Source organism: Helianthus annuus, chromosome 2 (genome assembly GCF_002127325.2).
Source record: "Helianthus annuus cultivar XRQ/B chromosome 2, HanXRQr2.0-SUNRISE, whole genome shotgun sequence".
NCBI classification, from domain to species: Eukaryota; Viridiplantae; Streptophyta; class Magnoliopsida; order Asterales; family Asteraceae; genus Helianthus; species Helianthus annuus.
This window is the reverse complement of record NC_035434.2, coordinates 71093478-71108946: the sequence shown is the minus strand read 5'-3', so window position 1 is coordinate 71108946 and position 15469 is coordinate 71093478. Positions and strand designations below refer to the sequence as shown.

Genomic DNA, 15469 nt, shown 5'->3' with positions numbered 1-15469 from the left:
TTGACCGTAACGGCCTTTTAAAAATAAAACGAGTATTTCGGACACGTGAACGGACCAAAACCGTGCTTATTAAATTATAAGCATGTCCTTAAAGTTTCACGTCAATCCGAGGTCTAGAATGAGAGTTATGCTAAAAAGCGCAATTAAAGTAAACTTTAGTAATTAACGGCGCAATTAGCATAACGCCTATCTAAACCAAGATTTCGTCACCAAAAATTTTACCCACTGTATTAAAATAATATTTTGGGAATTTTAAAGATTTTTAATAATTTTTACCTTGCTCATAACCTGCGGTTATGGCTACGGTTCGGTTAATACCGAATATGCCCTTTTCGGCCAAAACATGAGTTCTACAAGGTCTTTTGACCCGATTCCAGTTGCTACTGGTTTTAAATAATAAATAAAGTATTTTAAGCTTTATAAGCTGTTCGGGAAACTTAGATTTCCTGTAGAACTCGAAAAGCCTTTTTAAAGTCTTTAAAATGACCGAAAAGCCCCTACGGGGCATATTACTAACTTAAACTCGTTACGGGCATCACGGAAGGTATCCTACTGATACCACGACTCATTTAAGGCATATTGACTTAGGAAATAAGCGTACGACTCTCATGGTTAACCGTTTCGCCTATTGCGCGCACGGTTCGGCTTATGAAACTAGTTTTCATAATTTAGCCGATACGGGTCAAATAATATCATTTGAACCCCAAAATCCAGAGTGTGAACCATTAACCCATATAAAACAAGTCTCTGAACTTGTTGGGACAGAATCACACTCCATTCTCGGTTTTCGCCTTTCACGCGATTAAACCATATCTATATATAACGGAACCAACCGGTCTAGGCTACGGCCATTATAACGACCCGTTAGGATTCTAAGAGGTTAATTAAAACCTTCGTTCCAGATTAGGAGCCCCAGTAAAAGCTATCGGTGATTTAATCCGATTAAGGAAATATACTTGCAAAGGTAAATACTTTAACTTATTTCCCCTATATGGGCTTGGGTTACGGTATATTAATACCGCTTGATTGAGCATTATATAATTCCATCGCTTAGGTGGTTAATTGATTAAATATGATCGGCTCATTTAAACAGTTTTGTTGCTTATAAGCCTTTGGGGGGTTTAATGACCGTTGTCCCGGATATCCTTGGCATCATTTTACGAAATGGCCACGACCATCGACATCCCGGTGTAGGCGTACACCTGGTATAAAGTGTCGACATAAAAATTAAAAGACGTAGCCGTTGGTTTTTATACTACGGTTTTACACAAACGTGGTGTGTCTATAAATCTTTAACCCGGCACGACCCGGGCTACTGAACGCATAAAAGAACATGTAAAACGTTCACAAGATTTTATTATAATTTTCCCAAGTTATAAAAGAGTTTGTGCCTTGTGCATTCAAATCAATTTTAATAAACATTTTCAAATGTGTCAGTTGAATGTATTTACCAGTGTAAACTGACGTATTTTCCCCAAAAAGATTAAGTGCAGGTACCTAAACGTAAATTGGCTGGTATTAGCTCCCTAGCGTCGGGATAAGTCTCGCAAGCTTGATTGCAGTATCTGATGGAACAATACTTTATGTTTATTTACGATCCACTGTGGATATATTTAACCCCTGTAATACATTTTGATATTACAATCAGAGGTTGAAGTTTATATATTTATCTTATGCTTCCGCTGTGCATTATATAATTGTGTGGTTTGACTATATTGTTGCCAACATCGTCACGGTAATCCCCCACCGGGCCCACCGGTGAGACACGTAGAAATCGGGGTGTGACAGGTTAGTATCAGAGCCAACATTGAGTGAATTAAACACTATCCTAATGTGTTTAATCTCAATGACACAATTGCACATACTTGAGTCTAGACAATAACTTAGGACAAATTCGGATTATTACTCCTTTTTGTCTTTATTTTCGATTTGATTTTTAATAAGTTTTGGAGCAGGAAAATGCCACCTGTTATATTCCGAGGAAGAGGAAGGGGAAGAAGAGGCCGAGGAGAAATCGTGACACATCACGATAACGAAGCTGGACCATCTGGTACAAGACATCCTTCGATGACACGGAGCGAAGAGCCACCACGACGAAGAGATCTTTACGAACCCGCGAGGCATTCCACTTCGCACAGCTCGACGCCATCCTACCGGCACTCCTTTGGGCCAGATTCAGAAAATGATCCCAATAACCCACAACCTTCCTTCATACCTCTACAACGTTCGGTTTCGCACCGGAATTATGACGACCCTACTCCATACTACATAAGTCAGTTTAATCCGGCTGACTACATACAGGAACCTTCAGGATTTGTTCCGCTAGGTCCACAAGACCACTTTTCTGAAGATCCCATGGAGGAAGATGAGGATCCTACTGAACCAGCTCGTGGTACGCCCACGCATCCGATAGAAGTTTCTGATGGGTCATCCTTCCATGGAACGCCCTATCAAGGACCTGACAGTTTCCAAGCGATGTTTGACCGACATGAGTGGTACTACACGCCACCTCAACAGACATCTCAACAACCGAGACATCCACAGGATCCCTCTGAGGATTCACGCTTTGAGGCAGTTACGCCACCACCTCCGCCACCGGCACAACCAGTAATACCTGATCCGCCGAGGCGTAGGAGGACAAATGCTCGTATGTCTACACGAGGAGGAGGGGGTATCCACTTCAGCACTCCTCGACATTCTAGTAGTAGCCACTATCCGCCGCTACAAGAAGAAGGACCTTCAAGTCCTATACAGGAGGCGAACTCCGCACCAGCTGCACGAAATTCGCCACCATTTGGGTATGACCAACCCATACCTGCTTATACGGGTCCAACGGCTTACAACCCGTTCGAACCGTCACAAGCACAATACAACTACGGCTATGAGCGCGACCCATATGTGGTGTCGACAAGATATAATGCGCGCTACCCTGACGGAGCACATGGAAACATGGGACCACCGGATTACTCAGCTCATGGGTATCCAATACCTCCCAGACCTCCAGTTCCACATCAAGCGCCACAGCCACGTTTCTCTCCTCCGGAACAGGAAGAAATACTCCATCGACTAGATCGTGTGGAGAGAGAGTTCGAGGAAGAGAAGAAAAGCCACCGAGGATTTCTCAAAGGCTTGGCGAACCTACTAAAGGGCAAAAAGAAGAAACGTGACCATTAGCCCTTAATAGTTGTACGAATGTAATTTCTAATTTAAAATAAGTCCCTGTGTGGACAACTTATCATATTTCAGTCCCTACGTGGACTTATCTTTAGTCCTTGCATGGACACCTATCCTGTATTAGTCCCTGCGTGGACTTGTCACTTATTTTAAAACCTCTATGGAGGTATGTACTATTTGAAAGACCCGTTTAGGGCAATATGTAATTGTATTTGAGATTTTGGAATGTATGTTATGAGTTTTGCCTTAATATGTATAAAAATAAATCAAAACCATTCCTTTTATATTGATCTGCCTAAATAAAGAATCTTAAAAGGTGAAACCTCGCTTGGTGTCTTTTAAGATCCAGTCAAGATGGTACGACCTAATTGAAAAGATTCTGATTCCCTGTTAACCTCTGTACGCATGTTAACAATCATGGCAGATGTGATTCGTTAAAATCACGCACGTCATTCTTATACAATAATCCTTTAAGGATTTCGAAACCCAACTAAATGATTTATGAATCGTGGGTTAAATCACCAATAAAGGTGATCAATATTATTAAAACATCCATTAGTGATGTAGTGCCTACGGGCCAATATTATTCAGACATCCATTAGTGATGCAGTGCCTACGGGCCAATATTATTAAAACATCCATTAGTGATGTAGTGCCTACGGGCCAGTATTATAAAGACATCCATTAGTGATGCATTGCCTACGGGCCAACATATTAAAACATCCATTAGTGATGTAGTGCCTACGGGCCAGTATTATAAAAAAAAACATCCATTAGTGATGTAGTGCCTACGGGCCAACCATATTAAAACATCCATTAGTGATGTAGTGCCTACGGGCCAACCTTATTAAAAACATCCATTTGAGATGTAGTGCCTACGAGCCAACCATATTAAAACATCCATTAGAGGTGTAGTGCCTATGGGCCATAATAATTGTCTTATAAAGACAAAAGGCAGTGGTAGTCTATGACTCTCTGTCAGAAAGAGATAAAAGAACTACGGTTCAAATCTCTATGCCTTTGATTCTCTGAAATCTCGGCTAATATTATAAAACATCCTCGTGATTAGGCTTATGCCGCCAATACTATTTATATAGCTGAAATAGGATATATTCAAATCCTAATATTTAATGAAATAATAAGTTAACCAAATATGGTCTCTGTACCATGGTTGACAAATTGTCATAAAAGACAATTATATAATAATCTCCTGAATAAAATTTTGTTATCTTCTGTAACAGATTCAAGTTACAATGGCGGATCCCAATGGAGAGAACAGCCACACAAATGAAGATGACTATGACAATGCGTCAGTGCATTTGACAGGCGCACAACTGAAGGCTCTGATTGACAATGCTGTTCAGGCAGCTATTGATCGTCAACATACTGAGTCCCAAGGCAGAACCGTGTCAAAGCCACCCTCTAAACCAAAGACACACTCCAAACCACCTTCTGAACCTAAGAAAGATGACGACAAACACTCGTCCACTGAGCACAGCATTCATCGCGATAGAGAATATACTGATGCATCCAGTGCTAAGGGTTGCACCTACAAATACTTTGTATCATGTAAGCCCCGTGAATTTACAGGGGAGAAAGGTGCGGTTGACTGTATCACCTGGCTAGACGAGATGGACACGATTGTGGACATCAGCGGGTGTGCAGCGAGGGATGTGGTGAAGTATGTGTCCCAATCATTCAAGGGCGAGGCCCTGGCATGGTGGAGGGCGTTGGTGCAGGCATCTGGTAAGTCTGCTTTGTACAAGATGACATGGGAGGAATTTATTGCTCTCATTAAAGAGAACTACTGCCCTCAACACGAGGTTGAGAAGATTGAGGCGGATTTTGTCTCACTAGTGATGACAAACCTGGATTGTCAAGCATATCTGACAAGCTTTAACACCATGTCACGCCTGGTGCCATATCTTGTGACACCAGAACCTAGAAGGATTGCCCGCTTCATTGGGGGCTTAGAGCCGGCGATCAAGGCCAGTGTGAAGGCCTCTAGGCCGACGACCTTCAGGTCAGTTACTGACCTCTCCTTGTCTCTTACACTTGATGCTGTCCGTCTGAGGGCACAAAGGAGCAAGGAGGCTGAAAAGCGAAAACGTGAGGATGATACCTCACGAAAGTCTGGGAAAAAGCACCGTGGAAACGGTGAGAGCAAGAAAGGGTCGGAAGCAAAGAAGGAGGGGCAAGCTGATGGAAGACCTCACTGCAAGGTCTGCAAGAAACCTCACTCCGGGAAGTGTAGGTTTGCGTCTGGTTCACAGTCGCAACAAAAGACTCCATCCTGTGGGCTATGCAAGTCCAAGGATCATAAGACCGTGGAGTGCAAAAAGATAAAGGATGCAACCTGCTATGGTTGTAACGAAAAGGGGCACATAAAGAGTAATTGCCCAAAATATGCCAAGAAGGCGGAAGAGACGAAGAAGTCAAATGCGAGAGTTTTTAGCATGGATGCAAAGGAAGCGGTTAAGGACGACAATGTGCTTACAGGTACTTTTCTCGTAAATAATATATTTTCAAGAGTACTATTCGATTCTGGCGCTGATAAATCCTTTGTAGACCAGAAATTTTGCCAACTACTAAATATGCCAGTCAAGACCCTTGATGCGAAATACGAAGTAGAGTTAGCAGACGGCACGATAGAAACCGTCTCTACTATTCTAGAAGAATGTGAAATGTCCATTAGGAACCATTCTTTTCCCTTATCTCTACTTCCCTTCAAATTAGCAGGTTTTGACATTGTGCTAGGCATGGACTGGTTATCCCGTAATCAGGCCCAAATCATTTGCGGCAAAAGGCAGATAGTTTTAAAGACTCCGAGTGGTGAATCTCTTACCCTTCGAGGGGATACGCATTACGGATTGCCCGAAGACGTATCTATGCTGAAAGCTTCAAGGTGTTTGAACAGAGGCTGTGTAATTTACATGGCTCAGGTGATAATTGAAGAACCAAAGCCGAAGATCGAGGATCTTCCTGTCATTTCTGAATATCCCGAGGTTTTTCCTGAAGAACTACCTGGTTTGCCACCAGATAGACAAGTGGAGTTCAGAATTGACATCATTCCTAGAGCAGCTCCGATAGCAAGAGCACCTTACAGGCTAGCTCCAACGGAAATGAAAGAACTGAGGACCCAGTTGGATGAACTACTGGCAAAGGGTTTTATCAGACCTAGTTCATCTCCCTGGGGAGCTCCTGTCCTATTTGTAAAGAAAAAGGACGGATCGATGCGGTTGTGCATCGACTATAGAGAACTGAATAAAGTTACCATAAAGAATAGATATCCTTTACCAAGGATCGATGATCTATTCGATCAGCTGCAAGGAGCAAGCTACTTCTCAAAGATCGACTTAAGGTCGGGCTATCATCAACTAAGGGTCAGAGATGAAGATGTACACAAGACTGCATTTAGGACTCGCTATGGTCATTACGAGTTCCTAGTGATGCCTTTTGGGCTCACGAATGCACCAGCTGCGTTCATGGATCTCATGAATCGCGTTTGCAAGCCATACTTGGACAAGTTCGTCATAGTCTTCATCGACGATATCCTTATATATTCCAAGAACCAAGCTGACCACGAGAAGCACCTCCGTTGCATTCTCGAATTACTGCAGCGTGAGAAACTCTACGCCAAATTCTCGAAATGTGAATTCTGGCTACGAGAAGTTCAGTTTTTAGGACACGTTGTGAGTGAGCGTGGTATCCAAGTGGATCCCGCTAAGGTAGAGGCAGTCATGAACTGGCAAGAGCCAAAGACGCCTACCGAAATTCGTAGTTTCCTGGGATTGGCAGGATACTACCGAAGGTTTATTGAGAACTTTTCAAGGATTGCTGCGCCCTTGACTTCTTTGACCAAGAAGAAAGAAAAGTACATTTGGGGCCCGAAGCAGCAAGAGTCCTTTGAAATACTGAAGCAGAAGCTAAGCAACGCACCTGTGTTGACCTTACCTGAGGGTACAGATAAATTCGTAGTTTACTGCGATGCATCACACACAGGCATGGGGTGTGTTCTTATGCAGAAGGGCAAGGTGATTGCCTATGCTTCAAGGCAATTAAAGGTGCATGAAAAGAATTACACCACCCATGATTTGGAATTGGGTGCCGTTGTATTTGCACTGAAGTTGTGGAGGCATTACCTTTATGGTATTAAATTTGTGATTTATTCTGATCACAAAAGCCTCCAGCACCTGTTCAACCAGAAGGAGTTGAACATGAGACAGCGCCGTTGGATGGAGACCCTGAATGATTATGACTGTGAAATCAGGTACCACCCCGGCAAGGCGAATGTGGTCGCTGATGCCTTGAGCAGGAAGGAAAGGGTAAAACCCATTCGAATCAATGCCAAGAGCATTGAGGTTAAGAATAATTTGATGGAAAAGATATTAGCTGCGCAGCGTAAGGCTGTGTTGGAAGCTAATTATCCTAACGAAAAGCTGGGAGTAACTGAGGAGCAGTTGACTCTTAGCAAGGATGGAATTCTTAGGCTGAACGGACGTATATGGGTTCCGATTTATGGAGGACTACGAGATGTTGTTCTCCAGGAAGCCCATAGTTCCAAATACTCAGTCCATCCTGGTGCTGACAAAATGTACCAAGACTTAAAGGCAAATTATTGGCGGATAGGCTTGAAAAAGTCTGTAGCCGCCCACGTAGCAAAGTGCTTGACTTGTGCTCAAGTCAAGGCCGAGCACCAAAAGCCATCTGGCTTGCTACAACAGCCTGAACTTCCCGAGTGGAAGTGGGAATGCGTAACTATCGAAAGGAAATGATACAATATGGGTCATAGTCGATAGGCTGACTAAATCAGCTCATTTTCTACCCATCAAGGAGACGTATAGCTCCGATATGTTAGCCCAACTTTATGTTGATAAGATTGTAGCCTTACACGGCATACCTGTGTCTATTATCTCCGACAGGGATACTAGATACACATCTCATTTCTGGAAAAGTTTCCAGCAATCTTTGGGCACGCGTTTAAACTTTAGTACGGCTTACCATCCACAGACGGACGGTCAAAGTGAGCGTACTATCCAAACGCTAGAAGACATGCTTCGTGCATGTGCGATCAATTTAGGTGGTAACTGGGATAAAAACCTACCCCTGATCGAATTCTCCTACAATAATAGCTACCACACTAGCATAAAGGCTGCGCCTTTTGAGGCATTATATGGTAGGAAATGTAGATCTCCTGTTTGTTGGGCGGAAGTAGGAGAGGTCCAATTATCAGGACCAGAGATTGTTTTCCAGACGACGGACAAGATTGTCCAGATCCGGGAACGTCTCAAGGCTGCCCGCGATAGGCAGAAAAGCTACGCTGATCCAAAGCGTAAGGATTTTCACTTCGAAGTAGGTGAAAATGTATTACTTAAGGTATCACCCTGGAAGGGGGTGATGCGTTTCGGCAAGAAAGGCAAACTGAGTCCGAGATACATAGGACCTTTTGAGGTCATTGAACGGGTCGGATCAGTTGCCTATAAGTTGAACTTGCCTGAAGAGCTCAATGGAATTCACAATGTGTTCCACATCTGCAATCTCAAAAAGTGCTTCGCCGACGAATCGTTGGTGATTCCACACATAGATGTGCATATAGATGAGAGCTTAAAGTTCATAGAAAAACCTTTGTCGATTGAAGATCGACAGGTGAAGAAGCTTCGCAGAAAGCACGTACCGATTGTAAAAGTCAAATGGGATGCTCGTAGAGGTCCTGAATATACGTGGGAAGTCGAAGCTACAATGAAAGAAAAGTACCCCTATTTATTTGAGTAAATCTCGGGTCGAGATTTATTTTAAGGGGGTGAGGATGTAACACCTCGAATTTTTGTGTCCAATGATGTGTTAACACGTGTCATTTGTTTACACGTGGCATCTATAATAAATAAAGGACTAATTTTGACAAACCTTGAAAGTATATAAATTCGAGGGTTATAAATGTCAACAAGGGTAAATATACTGTATAGTAACCCTAAATAAATGCTTGTACCTTCAAACGAATAAATCATAAAACGTACGGAAGCGAAACGCGGAAGAAAGTGAGAGATTACGAACTACAGGGGTTAACTGTGTCAACATGTTTAATATTACCTCTGAGTGACCCTTTAACGTTCCCAAGGCTTCGTAACAGTATTATACGCTCACTAGAATATACTGTAAAAATTCCGCGAAGTTCCGTCTTAAAACGAAAGAGTTATACTCAAATTCGTATGAGAAGGGTTAAAAGCGTCAACAGTGAAAGTTAAGGCTTTCCAAATAAATGAATTAACTAACCAGGGACTTAATAGCGCGGGTAAATAACACGAGGCCCCTATCGGTAAATAACCGAGGGCCAAACCGCAATGTTACCCCTTCAATCCCGAAAGGTCAGGTAAATCATTACGAAAGATTTCGTTATTAATTACCAGATTCTGTAATCATGACAAAAGATTTAAAATTTCTGAAATCTTAACCCCACGCGGCCCGCATTGCATATTGGGTTAAGTTGAGGCGGGCCGCGAGCCTCCTCAATTACGCGTCTGGTATTTAGATCCCAGGCGGCCCGCATTATAAACGCATGGAACTTCCATGCGGGCCGCATTAGACGCCCAGATGCAGAATTGTTGTAGTTACTTGCCTTTTGGAGCCTTTGAACGATCAAACCTCAATCAATGAGGCATGGGCACCCTACACTTGACCCATAGCTCTCAGGGACACCTACCCATCACCTCTGGACTATTGTGAGTGTTTGCAATGATCATAGTTGCTTGACATTGGCTATAAATAGTCACCTTAGGCACATAACATTCACAACATCAAAAACACACATCTCTGATCATTGCAAGAGCTCTCAAGTCCTTTTCTCTGCTCCATAAGCAAGAACACAACTTCTGTAAGTGATCTAACCCTTTGTGGTTTCACATTTCCTTAGTAAATGGCTAAGAACCAAACCGTCGTAACTACGGTTTGACTTTACAATAAATCAGTAATGGTTCAGTCTTATGACGAATCAAAAGTGGTTATGAGTTGGTATTTATGTGGGTAATAAACCTCTAAAATGGTTCCCCCTGATCACCACTCTAACTATGTCAAATGTCGAGTCAAACGTGCGGTTAAAAAGTCAACAGAAAGCTATTTTAGCGATTTATGCATAATCTGTAATGTATATGTTATGGAACCTGTTTTGACAATCATAAAACATGATAATAAGTATATAAACCTGTTTGCGCTCGTTTGAATCGACCATTTGCTATATTGAACCGGTTCGGAGCCGAATGTCGCAAAAGTTTGACTTTTGCTTTGACTTCAGTTCTGACCCGTTTTAGTGAGGTATAAATATATCTTAGGACTCTCTTAGGACCAGGTCACATGTTGGTATAAACCTCTGTGGTCGGTTCATGAGTTATCCGAGTCTTTTGCGCATTTCCGTCATTCGCCTAAAAGTTGACCGTAACGGCCTTTTAAAATTAAAACGAGTATTTCGGACACGTGAACGGACCAAAACCGTGCTTATTAAATTATAAGCATGTCCTTAAAGTTTCACGTCAATCCGAGGTCTAGAATGAGAGTTATGCTAAAAAGCGCAATTAAAGTAAACTTTAGTAATTAACGGCGCAATTAGCATAACGCCTATCTAAACCAAGATTTCGTCACAAAAACTTTTACCCACTGTATTAAAATAATATTTTGGGAATTTTAAAGATTTTTAATAATTTTTACCTTGCTCATAACCTGCGGTTATGGCTACGGTTCGGTTAATACCGAATATGCCCTTTTCGGCCAAAACATGAGTTCTACAAGGTCTTTTGACCCGATTCCAGTTGCTACTGGTTTTAAATAATAAATAAAGTATTTTAAGCTTTATAAGCTGTTCGGGAAACTTAGATTTCCTGTAGAACTCGAAAAGCCTTTTTAAAGTCTTTAAAATGACCGAAAAGCCCCTACGGGGCATATTACTAACTTAAACTCGTTACGGGCATCACGGAAGGTATCCTACTGATACCACGACTCATTTAAGGCATATTGACTTAGGAAATAAGCGTACGACTCTCATGGTTAACCGTTTCGCCTATTGCGCGCACGGTTCGGCTTATGAAACTAGTTTTCATAATTTAGCCGATACGGGTCAAATAATATCATTTGAACCCCAAAATCCAGAGTGTGAACCATTAACCCATATAAAACAAGTCTCTGAACTTGTTGGGACAGAATCACACTCCATTCTCGGTTTTCGCCTTTCACGCGATTAAACCATATCTATATATAACGGAACCAACCGGTCTAGGCTACGGCCATTATAACGACCCGTTAGGATTCTAAGAGGTTAATTAAAACCTTCGTTCCAGATTAGGAGCCCCAGTAAAAGCTATCGGTGATTTAATCCGATTAAGGAAATATACTTGCAAAGGTAAATACCTTAACTTATTTCCCCTATATGGGCTTGGGTTACGGTATATTAATACCGCTTGATTGAGCATTATATAATTCCATCGCTTAGGTGGTTAATTGATTAAATATGATCGGCTCATTTAAACAGTTTTGTTGCTTATAAGCCTTTGGGGGGTTTAATGACCGTTGTCCCGGATATCCTTGGCATCATTTTACGAAATGGCCACGACCATCGACATCCCGGTGTAGGCGTACACCCGGTATAAAGTGTCGACATAAAAATTAAAAGACGTAGCCGTTGGTTTTTATACTACGGTTTTACGCAAACGTGGTGTGTCTATAAATCTTTAACCCGACACGACCCGGGCTACTGAACGCATAAAAGAACATGTAAAACGTTCACAAGATTTTATTATAATTTTCCCAAGTTATAAAAGAGTTTGTGCCTTGTGCATTCAAATCAATTTTAATAAACATTTTCAAATGTGTCAGTTGAATGTATTTACCAGTGTAAACTGACGTATTTTCCCCAAAAAGATTAAGTGCGGGTACCTAAACGTAAATTGGCTGGTATTAGCTCCCTAGCGTCGGGATAAGTCTCGCAAGCTTGATTGCAGTATCTGATGGAACAATACTTTATGTTTATTTACGATCCACTGTGGATATATTTAACCCCTGTAATACATTTTGATATTACAATTAGAGGTTGAAGTTTATATATTTATCTTATGCTTCCGCTGTGCATTATATAATTGTGTGGTTTGACTATATTGTTGCCAACATCGTCACGGTAATCCCCCACCGGGCCCACCGGTGAGACACGTGGAAATCGGGGTGTGACAGTTTGTTGGTTACTACTATTGTCGGGTTCTCTCCAACCAAGGTTTGGGTGGTTTCGCCATCCTTGGTTGTAAGTTCCCGTTGGAGGACCCGACGGCCTAGGTCTATTATCAATGTAGCTTACCGATTCTTGTTGATCGTCCGTTTCTTTCATACAACTCCAATTTTCATGTGGCCCACCACACCCTTCACAAGCCATAACCGAGACTGTTTTTGTCATTTCTAATTTTTTTATTTTTGAAGAAAGGGCCTCGATTTGGGCTTGTAAAGAAGTGCTTTCATCGACCTTATGGGCGCCCGGGGCAATAGATTTATTGCCTCAGGGGGTGTGCCATTGAAAATTGGTTTAAGCAATTTCCTCAATTTGGTTATATATTTCATGCGGGCGTCGATTACCTAAAAGTCCCCCGGAGCTAGAATCAAGTGTCTGCCTTGTGTGTGGCAACAGTCCATTATAGAAAGTGGATACTTGTTGCCATATCGCAAGGCCATGATGTGGACACTTGCGTAATAACTCCTTGAACCTTTCCCAAGTTTCATATAAGGATTCCCCGTCCTCTTGTGAATATGTATTAATTTCAGCCATTAATTTAGCCGTTTTAGCGGGAGGGAAATACTTATATAGAAATTTTTGGGCTAGTTCATCCCAGGTGTTTACCGATCCAGCTGGGAGGGCGTTGAGCCAAGCTTTCGCTCGGTCTTTTAGTGAGAAAGGAAACATTCTGAGGCGGATGACGTCATTTGATGCTCCATTGATCCGAAAGGTATCACATATTTCTAAGAAATTAGTAATATGTAGATGGGGATCCTCGTCCGCAAGCCCATGGAAGGTTGCGGAATTTTGGAGCATTTGTATCAAGTGCGGTCGAAGTTCGAAGTTATTAGCTTCAACATTCGGTGCATTGATAGCAGCGCCTAGGTTACCTACGGTGGGTCGTAGGTAATCCATGAGGGTACGTTGGTCCGCCATTGGAGGTAGATCACCCGAAACTTTCTCTTGGTTTTTAGCTTTTAGTCTTTTTCTGAGAAAGGGTTCGGGTTCTTCTAGAGGTTCTTTTATGTCCCTATTAGAACTGGAGCTCATACACTATATAAGATTGGCGTCTGGTTCCAAGTCCTGCAATAAAAATAGAAAAGAATGCTGGTCAGAAGGTTCACCACGGCCCCATGTTCAGCGAACACGGCCCGTGGTCGGAGTTACAGTGATTGTTTTCCAGATCCCAGTTACTGGAAGTTGGACACGACCCCGTGTTGCACCGACACGGCCCCGTGGTCAGCCTTCTGTAACTTGGAAAACTAAAAACTGCCAGTAACGATGCTGGGTATGGCCCGTGCTGAGCTCTGCAGAAGCTGAAAAACTAAGAAAATCCTAAAAAATTAAAAAGAAAAATAAAAATATGATTAGGCCGTTGATTCCTAACTTTCTTAAAATCCTTGTGTCCCCGACAACGGCGCCAAAAACTTGATGTGTGTGTAGTGTATATATAATTTAGATATATAATTAAGCCCTTTTTACACCTTTAGCCAAGTTTTAAATTTATAAAACACGATATTTACTAAAACTAAACACACATATGGGCAAGTGCACCCATCGTGGACGTAGTATAGTGTTGGTAAGATACCGAGGTCGTCCAAGGACACAAGAACTTTTAGTACCGGTTTATCCTCAACGTCTAATCAAATCAAAAAGTTAGAAAATGTTTTTAAACTAAGAAAATAAAAACTAACTAAATGCTGAAAAATAAAAATAAAATAAAAACAGATAGACAAGATGAATCACTTGGATCCGACTCGTGTATTAGTATAACCTTTGATTATTTTTGCACTTTTGCACTTGTTTAAGAGATTATCTTAGTTATTGTAGTAGGCCCCTCTTTTGAAGGCGACGTTACCCTCAACCCAGTAGTTTGAGTCAGCAAGGATACAATCCTAAAGGGTTGGATTATTGGAAGATAATGAATTAAGTTATTAATGCAAATTATGGTAGGCCCCGCTTTTGGCGGTGACGTTACCCTCGGCTAAGTAGTCTGAGTCAGCAGGGATACAGTCCTAAATAGCCGGGTTATAGTATTAATAGTAGTTAACTTATGAGGGGGTCAAAGAGTTTGGATCCCCGCCATCCAATACCTATGGGCATTGAAGGAGATCCTACTAAATTTGACCCAGGTCCCTTGCAGGACCTCTAAACGCTGAACAAGGGCAAGACCCTTACCAAACCGTTCCCTTAACCCCCGACCAGGTAGCCAACATACCTCCATATAGACCGTGGAGATATGAATGGTGAAAATCTTTTATTTTATATAGACACTAAAATAATGCCAAGACACCACGGACAAACGATAAGAAAAGATCACCTTCAACATAAGCAACTAGTTATTAAAGTCATTAATACAAAACCAAATAAAAAGTGCAAAAGATTAAAAATAAAAAGTATTATACTAAACACTTGTGTTCACCAAGTGATGTAAGAGACTTAGGCAAACATGGCCTTGATTGTCAAGAACTCTTACGATCAATCTTGGATCCTGAGACGACTCACACACTCTACGATGGACAATGGATGATGGTGGTGGATGATGGTGTTGTGGTGGTGGTGGGTGGTGGATGAAGTGTGAGAGAGGTGGTGTGCCAAGGGATGAGTTGGAATGAAACCAAGCACTCCTATTTTATAGGCTGAACAGAAGGCTGGGCACGGCCCCGTGTCCGCTGGACACGCCCCCGTGCCCGTCTGACACTCTCCCTCTTTATTAATTGTAATTCGCAATTACAATTAATGCGTCTACTGTACTTTCGCCACGCCCCCATGCTCACTGGACACGGCCCCGTGGTGGGCAATAGAAGCTTCTACAGGTTTGTCTTTTCTGCTGCTTCTTGGGCACGGCCCCGTGCTGGCTGAGCACGGGGCGTGTTCAGGTTTCTGTTTTCTTCTCTTTGCTTGGGAGGATGCCGTTGAGGGTTCGGGCAATCTACTTTTGTTCCTTTTCTTGTTTATGTTAGAATTAGCTGTCTTTTTGCTTCTTTTGTGAATTTGAGCTCATTTCATCCTGAAAATACAAAAGGAAGACAAAAACACTCTTTTTCCAACATTAGT

General features: G+C 42.1%; 1 non-coding gene across 1 annotated transcript; it reads left to right on the top strand.

The window, feature by feature from the left end:
* The first annotated feature begins 12863 nt into the window (after nucleotides 1-12863).
* On the top strand, nucleotides 12864-12970 carry LOC118489817. Its single transcript, XR_004887831.1, has one exon. It is a non-coding gene; the product is annotated as a small nucleolar RNA R71 (small nucleolar RNA).
* Nucleotides 12971-15469: the final 2499 nt, after the last annotated feature.